Below are 12608 nucleotides of genomic sequence, written 5' to 3' on the forward strand. Positions count from 1 at the left end.
ACACCAGATTATACGGCGCATCAAAATATATAATAATAATATATAATATATAAGTTGAATCAAAGCTACGTGGAATCAAAGCTACAGTGGTGGCTGGAGCTGCATTTGCATTCTGTTATGTATCCACTAGATGGAGCTGCTCTCAAGGGAATGCCAACTCGCTGATCAGAATGCACTCAAATTTTATTAATAGAATATTAGCATTCTCACAGCTCTATTCGCTCCAAAAATGAATCAACAATAGCTTATTTTTTCCAGAAAGTGGTGTTTAGCCAACGCAAATTTACGGCTTTTATGCGCGCATGGAATCAAAACGTCAGTGAGCTGGGGCTGCGTTTGCATTCTGTTATGTATCCACTAGATGGAGCAGCGCTTGAGGTCATGTCAAATCAATGATCAGCGAAATAAGGCGCACTGGATTACAAGGCGCATAGTCAGCTTTAAAAAAAAAAAAAAGTAAGGCTTTTAGGTGCGCCTTATAGTGCGGAAAATACGATACTCCATCTTGTGGCAGTAATATTCCCGGGTCATTTTGACCCAGACTTTGTTGACCCTAACCCTGAAAAACGCATGAACAAAAATGTACGCAGGTGCCATTTTAATCGATATATTGATTGAGCCGAGCTAAAGTTTTGTGCATACAATAGCCAAAACTAGCGAGGCAATTGAGACGTGTGTGTTTTTTTTTTTCGTCCAACTCAGGGCAAGCACATCATAAAAGTTCGAGTTTAAGGGTCTGCCAGCTGCCACGCTTGCTCATAAAAGCGACATTTGGTGCCTCTCTACAGTTCGAATTTGGACGGCCCCCATCACAGCTGCAAAAATGTGAGTAAAAAAAAATAAAAATAAATAAATATATATATATATATATATATATATATATATATATATATATATATATATATATATATATATATATATATATATATATATATATATATATATATACCAATCGAGATTTGGACAAGTAGGACCTCCATCACCAAACCAAAAGCGCGTCGGGCTTCCTCCCAACGCCGCTCGTCTTTTTCTATCCGCTCTCTCGCCTATCAGCCGACTTCAATGGAAGAGATTACAGCGCGTCCGAGTCCCCTGCGGTCTCTTGCCACTTCTCGCCGAGCTCATAACAGCAGAGTGGACACTCCAGTTATTACGACCCGGAAAGTTTATTTCGAGTCCTGTCTTGGCGATAAAAAAAAAAAAAAAAAGGCTGGGGGTGCGTCTGGGTTTCGGAAAAAGACTTTAAAATGTAGCTGGAATTTATTTGAATGTTTTTTTCGCCGGGATAAAAACAGTGCATTCTTTTCAAATCGAGAGCAGGTGAACTGGAACATGCTGGATTGTATTTAAGTGTCTCCTTTGCTAAATGTTGTGTGCTTTTATTTTGTGATAACAAAAATAGTCAAGGTACCCATGGGGTTACATGAAAGCACTTTAAAGTGTAGCTGGGATTTCAGCAGGAGGTCTGAATGCTTTTTAATTGTGGCGACAGGAACAGTCGAGTTTCCTTTTCAAATGGAGAGCAAATAAATTGGAACATGTGTCACTTATTGTGTTTTAGTGTGTCCTTTGCAATTTTTTGGTAGTAACTTGCAGAAACCTTGTTAAAATTTCATTTACTAACACAATTTAGCTATACGTTGCTTAACGTTCCACCTAATTTTCTCTTGATTTGAAAAGAAAAACCACATTGTTCATTTAACGGCAATGAAATGCAATAAATTAGATTCGCTAATAACCTGCTGAAACCCTGTTGAAACCTGATTTACGAATACAAGATATCAATACGTTGTTTAATGTTCCACCTAATTTTCTCTTGATTTGAAAAGAAAAACAACATTGTTGATTTAACGGCAATGAAATGCAATAAATTAGATTCGCTAATAACCTGCTGAAACCCTGTTGAAATCTGATTCACGAATACAATATATCAATATATTGTTTAATGTTCCACCTAATTTTCTCTTAGTTTGAAAAGAAAAAAAACAATGTTCTTTTAACAGCAATGCAATTCAATAAATTGGATTTGCTAATAACCTGCTGAATCCCTGTTAAAATCGGATTTACGAACAGAATATAGCAACATGTTGCTTAATGTTCCACCTAATTTTCTCTTAATTTGAAAAGAAAAACCACATAGTTCTTTTAACGGCAACGAAACGCAATAAATTGGATTTGCCTACTCTCTGCTGAAATTTCATTGCCTAACACACTTTAGCCGCTTCACGTTCCCATCGGTTTGCTCTTCTTTTGAAAAGAAAAAACAGTTTTGAAATGCATTACATGAGATCTGCACTACCTGCAGAAACCCTGCTGTTGCAAAGGCTTGAAATAGTGGAATTTTCATTCGTGCATTTCCTAAGGGCAAACATTGTTTTGAAGCTAATAAATGTATTTCGGTCTGTCAATGCTAATCATAGCACAACAATCACAATAACAATAATAGCGATCAATGTGAGGACGTCATTAGTTCGTACCTAGTAAAACGTCCCCTGCACATATAAAATGAAAGCATAAGCATGCAAATATGATGCGCGCCTGATGGGATTCCTTGAGGAGGATGTCGAAGGAGAAGGATTACGGGGGCTCCGGGCCGCCCGGCGGCGGGTGACGTGACGGGGGTGGGGGGCGGCCGTCAGCCGTCCGGGTCGCCGTGCAGAATCCCCGGCAGAACCTCCTTTTGAAACAGGCCTTTTCAGTGGGCTATTCAAAAGGCAGTAATTGCATCATCTTTCAAGGCCTTTGCCTGCGTCCGACCGGGAGACTGGACCCATTAATCAAACTAATGGAGAAGTAAGTGATTTCAAAATATAGGCTTTGATCATGCACCCGCCATCCGCGCTCTCGCCTCCTTTCGGGAGCCCATCTCCTCGCCGACGCTTATCTTTCTATTCTCGCGGTCCTAAATGTGCCCACGCTCCTTTCGCCAGAGATTAGCGCTATATTAGGCTCCGTGTTCAAACTTTGCTTTTATACGCTCGGCCCGCTCCCATTTGGATTTCATTTGAAACGTGCGCATGTAGCGTAGCATAAAGTGAGAACCATTCACGCCTGAAAGAACCTGTATCGTAGTATTTTTAAAAGTTCCGCAGTCAGATATATGGATATACATGCGAAAATCGGCAATTTAATTCCGAAAAAAAAGTCTCATTCACGGAAACAGCACCAATTCCCCAAGAAAAATAATAAAAAGCTAACATAAGCATCATCCACATACTATTTTCAACATAACACATCACCGACAGACTCAGATTGTTAGAATAGTGCACCAACACAACAGTAACACGGTTGATTGCGTTTAGTGCCCCCCGGTGGCGAGTAAAATAGCAGTTCAATCTCAAAATCAATTCTTCCATCGCGTCATCTTTTGCCTCCCTTTCTTTACCAGAAGATTGCCCCCTGGTGGAAAATAAAAATTTTACAGATCGGACTGAAAGACGCAAGTTTGAGCAAGCGTGAGAAAAAAAGTAGCTGCTTATCGTCCAAAATTTACCTTGACTATATGGTTCACTATAAATAAGGAAATAAGAATATACATAGGAATAATAAACAGTAGGAATGACAAAATTATAATTTAATAACAAAGCACTAATTCTAATAACTTCTGTCTCTTTTTGTTTACCAGGAGATTGCAATGTAAAAATGAACTAAATGAACCGCAGGGTTCAAAATGTGAGAAAAAAAAATATAAATATAAATAAAAATAAAATAAAAATAAAATTAAAAAAAATATAACATATATACATATATATATATATATATATATATATATATATATATATATATATATATATATATATATATATATATATATATATATATATATATATATAAGATCATTTTAAAGTATGATTTAATGGTGGAACACTAATTCCAATATTAATAACTTCTGTCTCCCTTGTTTACCAGGAGATTGCCCTCTGGTGGCTAGTAAAATACTGCACATAAACTGCACAGGACTATAAACCGCATGGTTCAAATCATGAGTAAAAAATCATGGAATATAGTCTGAAATTCACCGTAACTATAACTTTTGTCACTCTTTGTACAACAAGAAATTGCCCCTTTATGGCTAGTTTAAAAAAAAAAAAATGCAGATAAGACGCACTGGTTTAACAGCCACAGGGTTCAAAGCATGAGAAAAAAAAGTTTATACTCCAAAACTTACCACAATTTATATAGGTTCAATTTAAGACTATATAACGACCGCAATATGGTGATATGTAATATGATTTAAAAGCTTTAATAGCAAAAAGTAATTCTGAGATCACTAGCAATTTAAGTCATATTTAAAGTAATAGAATAAAAGTAATAGAATGATAAGGACCCTTTCAAATCAATAGGGGCTATTAACTAGCAAACAGCACGTGCCGAAGCCTCGCTATTCAGACCGACGTATCGATCCGAAAGAGACGTTAGCTTTTTAGTGCTCCGCAGGTGTATTGAAAAGTAGGCGGCGGCTATATAAAAAAAAAAAAAAAGTGTAACCATTACTCGGGGCTACGAGGGGAGCGCACTGGCAAATTAGATTCCCTCCCGCGAAGGCATAAATCACCGTTGAGTGAAAACGTCTTAGCATGTTTGAGGCAAGCTCCAAATGGTCTGTGGAGAAAACAGTCAAGCGCAGCTTTATTTATTTCACTAATTTATCGTCTATAAAAAAAAAGAGAAAGAAAGTGCACGGTTGTTTATTGTGACTTGACGTCACCTTGTACATACGCCATTTGAAGTGAGAACAGCTTTTTGTCACCTTCCCTGCAGACGTCCTCTTCACTCATTCAAACCCAAAGACGTATTTTTACGTTTTTGTAACAGACATTGGATCCCGGCGTTTTTTTTTTTTTTTTAATTTTTCAAGGGTTTGACCAAAGGTCTAAAACAACTGGTAAAAAATTAACTAGGACTAAAGTAATTTATTAAGTAACTAACCTTTGGATAATTAAGTATTGAAGTAATCAATTACTTGGTAGTAAAGTACAGAAGTAATTACTGACTTTCGGCACTAAAGTACTAAAGGAAGTAAACAATTTCTACCTCAAAAATCCTCAAAGAAAGTAATCAATATCTTCGGAAATTTAGAAAGTAAGCAATATCTTAAGTACTTTTTAAAAGAAGTAATCGATCTTTTCATGACTTAAGTACCGATAATCATTGCATACAGTGCTTCCATACGTTGATTCCATATTTGGTTACTTTCCTACTTTAGTACCTTAAATAACAATTACTTGAGGACTCCATCATCAAAATAATAATTTAGGTACTATATTAGCAACAGTAAACAATTACTCTTGGTACTAAAGTACAGAAGTAATCAATGACTAAAGTACTAAAGGAAGCAACCAGTTTCTTTAATATTTCAGAAATCATTCAAGAAAGTAATCTGGTAATTTAGAATGTAATCAAGTTCTTTGGTACTTTAGAAATCTTTAAAGGAAGTATGGCAACTCAAATATTCATTACTGAAGTACCTAAAAAGTACTTCCATACTTCAGTACCTTAAGAATTAAATTACTTTCCTAATTCAGTACTTAAAATAATGAATAACTTTAGGACTTCATATTAAAAAATAAACAGTACCGTAGTACTTTAGTACCAACAGTAATCAATTATTTTAGGTACTAAAGTACAGAAGTAAGCAATGACTTTAGGCACCAAAGTACCAAAGGAAGTAACCGATTTCCTTAGTACTCCAGAAATCACTAAAGAAAGTAATCGATTTCTTTCGTGGTTCAGAAAGTAAAGAAAGTATTTTGTACTTTAATTTTAAATTTAATTTATTTTTAAAGGAAGTAATCAACATCCTAATGACTGAAGTACCTAAAATCATTGATTACATTACTTCCGTACCCCAATTCCTAATTCGATTACTTTACCATTTTAATACCTTAAAATATGGATTACTTTAGGACTTCAGACTTAACAATACTCATTACTTCAGTAATCAATTACCATAATACTTTATTCATTCATACCAAACATTTTAGACCCACCTTTAGTCAAACACATGAAAATAAATCATGAAATATGTATATCAAGTAAAAAAATCTGCCCTTAGGATCGAATGAGTTAATCGGAACGGTTTGGACTTTGCGTCAAAGGCTTCACACTCCCACACCACATCCTGGCGCCTCTCCTGGTCCCATGTGAAAACACGTCCCGGACTTCCAGACTGACGTCCGCGTTCATCTGCCACATTTCTCTCACCCTTTTTTTTCCCGCCCTTCTGTCATACTTTTTTTTGCCAGCATTCATGGGTCAGTGTGATATCCTGGTATATAAACTAGAACGATCCGTTCAGTACTGTAGTACTTAATTACATAAAGTAATCAATTCCCTTCGTTGTTAATTCAGGGGTGTCCAAACTTTACTTTTATGGCCGCTTTCAGAAAAATCCAAAGACGGCAGGGTCATTTTATTTTATTTTTTTTACTGATACCTCCTAAACATAGTAAAAATCAATAAAGCAAGTAGTTACACATTGTATTTAATACTTCAAATGTATACAGCTTATATATTTGTAGTACTCAATTACTTTTTGTACTTTAGTACATTTAATAGTTAAACTACTAGTACTTTTCCTACGTAAAAAAGTTGATTACTTGATTACGTACGGGTAACTACCAAAGTACTCAAATACTTTAGTACTTAGTTTGTTATACTAATCAATTACTTCATACAGTAATTCTTTTTTTTTTTGCACTTTACTTAAATTGATTACTATATTAAAGAAAATAATGAATGACTTCAGAAATTGTAGTAGTTAAATAGTGGTATTTGTAGTACCTAAAATAGTTGATTATTTTAATACTTAAGTTCTAAAGTAATCAATGACTTTAGTAATTAATTCATTACATTAATCAATAAAGTTATACATACCGAAGAAATCTTTTACTTTAGTACTTAATATATTAAACTAATCAAGTACTTTTTACAATAATTATTTTTGATGCTTTAGTACTTTATGACTTTATTTAGTACTTTATGACTGAAATAATCCTGCTTGGGATTGAATGTCTTTACTCCGGAAAAAAAAAAAAAAACGTAAAAATACGTCTTTGGTATTGAATGTGTTAAAGTGAATCGATATCTTCGGGATGAACTGACTATGCGGTAATTTTTGGTGCCCGTCATTTTACTTTTTTGTCCTCACATGCGAGATCTTTTGCAAGTCCTTGAAATCGTGGAAAGTCCTCACGGATGGTTTTAAGATTGCAAAGTACAACAAAAACATTAGCGTCACGTAGCTGATTGCCACCTTTGGCCCTGCGGGTGATGGTACAGTTCCATGGAAAATTACCCCTGAGGCTTAATAACCCCTCCATTAGCGGAATGGTCGATTCTGCCTTCTCTTGCTCCAAGGTTACTTATGGAATGTCACCAACCGCTGGAACTGCTCTCCTTAATGCACGAAGCTAATCTGCCCGAGATATTTTCCCGAATAAATTAACGACATTTCGCAATGGCGGGAAAAAAAAACCTAGCAAAAATTTCAGGCAATAAACTGCTACTTTTTCTCAGCCCTGTGGCTTATATACAGTCCGGTGCGGCTTATCTGCAGTTTTTCTACTAGCCACCAGGTGGCGATCTCCCAGTAAACAAAAGGAGACAGAAGAATACACTATCGAAGTATTGATTTGGAGTTTGAACTGGTATTTTACTCGCCACCAGGGGGCACTCTCCATCAGCAACCGCAATCACTCATGTTACTGCTGTGTTAGTGCAATATTCTAACAATCCGATGGTGAAAATATGTTGGTCTTGCTCATATTTATAAACATGTAGTCAAGTTCAGTCTATGTTGAAGGTGTGACGTTGCTGTAACAGGGTAATTTGAAAAATGTTTTAAATGAAAGAAAAATACAAAATAAACCCCACGTACCATCTTTCTGCATAAATAATTGACATTACAACCCGTTGCTTGTACATGACAAAAATAGATTTTCCGTTCAATTTTTGTTGGTATGACTTATAAATCCAAAAATACGGTAATACCTGCAGAAATCCTGGTAAATTCTCACACAGCGCCTTAAGAGCCTTACTCCTTTTAGCGCAGCTCCCTCTAGTGGATGCATAGCGTAACCTAAGTCACGACTGTAGCTTCTATTCTATGAACCTTATAATGTGATGCACCTTATATATGAAAACCGTTTTAAAATCGGCCATTCCTTGAAGATGCGATTTATAATCCGAAAAAAATACGGTAAATAACTTCCATATACCATCTTTCTGCGTAAATATCTGACCTGCGGCTTGCATGACAGTAGTAAATTTTCTGTTAAATATTGGTCGGTGTGGTTGATAATCCAAAAATACGGTACTTGTCCTGCAGCAGTGATTACAGCTATTGAGCTGACATGTTTGTCTGCACCTACTTGAGGCTTTTTTTTCTTTTTTTTTCTCCCTCTGAATGGTCATGTTTTCCTGTCAACACTTTTGAGATCGCAACCTCAACCACCTTGAGCTATGAAAGCGCCCGGAGCGTTTACATTCATTGCATCTCCCTCAAGCTCAGTTGTCACAAAGCGTACCCTTTTAAAAGCAACACCGTTTATATTATATCAGGCCTTGTCGCACACCTTTGGAATGTTTTTATTTGTTTTTTTCACAATGTCAGAAAATGACATCCCGCAACCTTTTCTTCTTTCAAACAGCCGCTACTAATCCGAATGACACTATGGTAAAACCGCAAAACAGGAAATTGCAGATGATGAGTGTTGGTATTAGGAAGTTAATCATCTCGTGCCCCCGTGGTCGACTTCCTAGAGCCTTGGCTGTAGTTCACAAGATAATGATCAGATCGCACACAGCCAAACTCTGCCTTTTATGGAGGAAATGAGTGTCCAATTAGGCTTTTCATCCCGGGAAGAGGCGTGCCACGCTAGAGTCCGTACGGACCGCGGGTGCGTGGAAGAAAATTGTGGGGAACGGTGCACATCTGTTTTGCATCTGTTAGATACAAAAACGGAATGAATATAGAATAGGATACCTTTATTGTTATTGTATAGTTGCTCTGCTGTGATTGGTGCGTAATAAATAAATACGGTATAAAAAATGAATAGAGTAAACATCATAGAATAAAAATCATAGTTTGACTGAGTGTATTTGTTATTTTCATCATGCGGTTTTGTTGTGGTTCGGAACATTAATAGCTCTGGAGGAAAAAGCGACCGCTGAGTGTGTTTGTCCGGCTTTTTTGAGCCCTAAAGCGCTGACCAATGGGTAACATGTTAAAAATGAGATGAAACTTGAGAAACAAACATATTTCACAGGGTGTACAGCACCGAAAAAAGGTGAGAACCACTGCACTGAAAATCACCGAAAAAACATTGAAAACTCTGCACTACTATATTGCTCTGCTGTGATTGGTGCATAATAAATAAATACAGTATGATAAATAAACAGAGTAAACATCATAGAATAAAAATCATGGTTTGACTGAGTCTATTTGTTATTTTCATCATGCGGTTTTGTTGTGGTTCGGAACATTAATAGCTCTGGAGGAAAAAGCGACCGCTGAGTGTGTTTGTCCGGCTTTTTTGAGCCCTAAAGCGCTGACCAATGGGTAACATGTTAAAAATGAGATGAAACTTGAGAAACAAACATATTTCACAGGGAAAGGTGAAAAAAAAGGTGAGAACCACTGAAAATCACCGAAAAAACATTGAGAACTCTGCACTACTATATTTGGGGGATTGCGGTATTAGTAAATATGTTTACGTGTATTTTCACGTATATTTCAGTGTATTTTCCAAACATGCTTTTTCCACGTTGGCAGCTCCATGCTTCAGTAATTTTCTGACCTCAACGGCTCTTAAAAGACATACCGTACGGTATACGGTTGTATAATCTCCCGAATTATGGATGGGCGGACGGTCGAGAAACCAAATATGTCCCCTTAGAAACACGAGGACAAAGTACGGATCGTCGTCAGTCGGATCCGATCCGGCGGTCCCCCTTCCGTGCCCGATAGACGCGAGGCAACGACGGGGCCTCATCAGCCGTGTTTATCGTGTGGGGGCGTGACATTTGGGTGATTGAGAAAGCCGCTGGAAGTCTAATGCGATGCTAATGTGGCAGCAGCCCGCCGCACGCGTCTCGGCATATCAAAGCCGTCGCTCTATTTCTGGCGCCGGAGAAAATGGAGCAGTCACGTCTTCGGATTGTATCAGCGAAACAGGGTGAGGAGGTCACCCGGTACGTTTAGTCGGCCTCCGCATCCAAGAGTTTCCAGGCCTTCTTTAAAAAGAACTTGACAGATTTCTGCGCTTTTCGGGTGCTAACTGTCCCACCCCCATGCGGCGACTTGTTACATATTTATATGTTTCCAAATAAAACGTCTCTTAACTCTCTCAGGATGTATTCCGTGTGTGTGACAGGAAAGTTGTGTGCTTCATTAAAAGATAGCGAGTGTACAAAGTGCTTTCATGGGCTTTTCTCACCTGGAGTCACTCGTGTGGCGCTGGGTAATGGCGGCGTGCATTATTCAGGTACATTTAAATAGCATTCTTTTGACCACGGGCTTTCCTTTCTAGCAGACAGACACGTTAAAATATATCGAAATGGCTAACTTTGTCGGAATGTAGCGCTCCTTCTTTGTTTGGATTTGTTTATCCCTTAATAGTACGATGACCTTGTTTTGTTCCGGTTTATCATGGTAAGCAGTATCAAGAAGCTGAAGAAAAAACATAGAAATCAAAATTACACATTTCCACGTAAACTTTTACAAATGTTTGATGATCAACACACTACTTTCGTCTCATGTAAGAATTTAGATAAATATCTCCCTATATATTTTCGTTTCAAGCGATAAATTTGCCAGCTGAAACGGCACATTTGTGTAAGAATGGTTTGTTAAAAAGTGATCGGTAGGAACGGCAACTGCATCAGGTTGTCAGCATCAACAAATGCAAAGTCATTTACATCTGTCAAGCCAGCCTATATGGAGCAATCCATCTTCTCGCTAGCGGGTAATTTATACAAGATGTAGCAAAAATGGAACTCAACCCACCGTTAACGACTCGAATGCTGCTAGCTAGCAGCTAATTTATGCCACCGGTAAACAGTGTCTTACTTGAGAATTTGTGTTAGGCAGTTGGAACATTAAAAAAAAAAAAATATTGTTTATATTATTTAAAAACGAAAGTAGTAGAACAAAAAAAAAGTTGTTCTGTGGTATAACAGTAATAAGATGGATGGATTTTTAAAAACGTTAGCTGGTTTCATCCCTTAATTACCCCAATTCATTACTATCTATCAAGCCGGCAATTGAAGTTGATCATCAAAGATTCACAAGCTAAATTTCCCCCAGGTGAAAGTATGGAATTTGTGCTCGGCGCCACCCTAGGGAAATCCCTCAGAAATGCAAATTCATCCTCCGCTAAGGTGCCTCGCAGTGTGTGATGTTTAAATCTTTTTGCAAACACTCAATCTTACACACAGTTTGTGTAATAATATTAACCGCAAAAAAACACAATCGCAGAAGCTATAGCATACTAGTAAAATTTAAGTATGTTTTAAATGGTTTAAAGAAAGTCTTGCACAAAATCCTGACCCTCATTTAGAGTTGACCAGAAGTTGCTGTATATCACCGAACTTACCCGACTAGCTATCTTCGTATTTATCAAAAGAAAATCGTACTTGTATTACTGTAATCGTCTTTTAAACATCTATCTGATAATCTCACATATAAACAGATCATTGTTTGAAATTTGGCGCGTTTAGCTACATAAAAGAAGCTAACAGGATGCATGGCTAAAGCAAGCGATTTGAATAACACCTGGGATAGCTAGCAATGTACCCCTTGAAGCTAGCAGCTATAACTCAGTGGGATCTTCGCGGGAAGCTAACATGACGGCAAGTTAGCTTTCACCTTCAGCGCAATAGCGTATTAGCGTATTAGCGTATACGACTAGCTATCTTCGTATTTATCAAAAGAAAATCGTACTTGTATTACTGTAATCGTCTTTTAAACATCTATCTGATAATCTCACATATAAACAGATCATTGTTTGAAATTTGGCGCGTTTAGCTACATAAAAAGAAGCTAACAGGATGCATGGCTAAAGCAAGCGATTTGAATAACACCGGGGATAGCTAGCAACGTACCTCTTGAAGCTAGCAGCTATAACTCAGTGGGATCTTCGCGGGAAGCTAACATGACGGCAAGTTAGCTTTCACCTTCAGCGCAATAGCGTATTAGTGGGTAATTAAAGCTAGCTGCTTTCTCCGCAAGACAGTCCTTCAGGAAGCTGACGGAACGGCGAGCGAAGCTAGCGACATTAGCATGATGGCAGATGGGAGTCATGATTTGTTTTTAATGCGATACTCATTTAGTATCACCTTCATTAGGGAGATGAGACTACGCTTGGCCTTGACTAAAGGTGAGGACATATTTGTTCTGGAGCTTGGTTTCATATTTTAATTCGCTACTACCTGGTAATAGTATGACCGGTATATGACCGGCACTAATTGTTATGGTAATAAGTAATACAGACACGTGCCATTGATCGGGTTGCTATTCGAAGAACGCCTTTATAAATGTTCAACGCACCTCGCGAGTTCAATACCGTCGACGTTTTTATCTTGAATTAGGTGTTTGAGTTGTGAGT

The 12608-nt window shown here is 37.5% G+C and overlaps 1 protein-coding gene and 1 long non-coding RNA gene across 3 annotated transcripts in view; one reads left to right on the top strand and one right to left on the bottom strand.

Moving 5' to 3' along the window:
• grid1a (glutamate receptor, ionotropic, delta 1a) overlaps nucleotides 1–12608 on the bottom strand; it is a 275198-nt gene that overhangs the window by 71505 nt on the left and 191085 nt on the right. The window lies entirely within an intron of this gene.
• The window catches only part of LOC148419839 (uncharacterized), a 48995-nt gene that overhangs the window by 27269 nt on the left and 9118 nt on the right, over nucleotides 1–12608 (top strand). The window contains exon 2 of the long non-coding RNA XR_015866432.1: nucleotides 703–825. This is a non-coding gene — a long non-coding RNA (uncharacterized LOC148419839). The remainder of the gene's footprint in view (nucleotides 1–702; nucleotides 826–12608) is intronic.

The sequence above is a fragment of the Hippichthys cyanospilos genome, chromosome 8 (genome assembly GCF_059441005.1).
Source record: "Hippichthys cyanospilos isolate Australia breed blue-spotted pipefish chromosome 8, RoL_Hcya_1.0, whole genome shotgun sequence".
Lineage (NCBI taxonomy): Eukaryota > Metazoa > Chordata > Actinopteri > Syngnathiformes > Syngnathidae > Hippichthys > Hippichthys cyanospilos.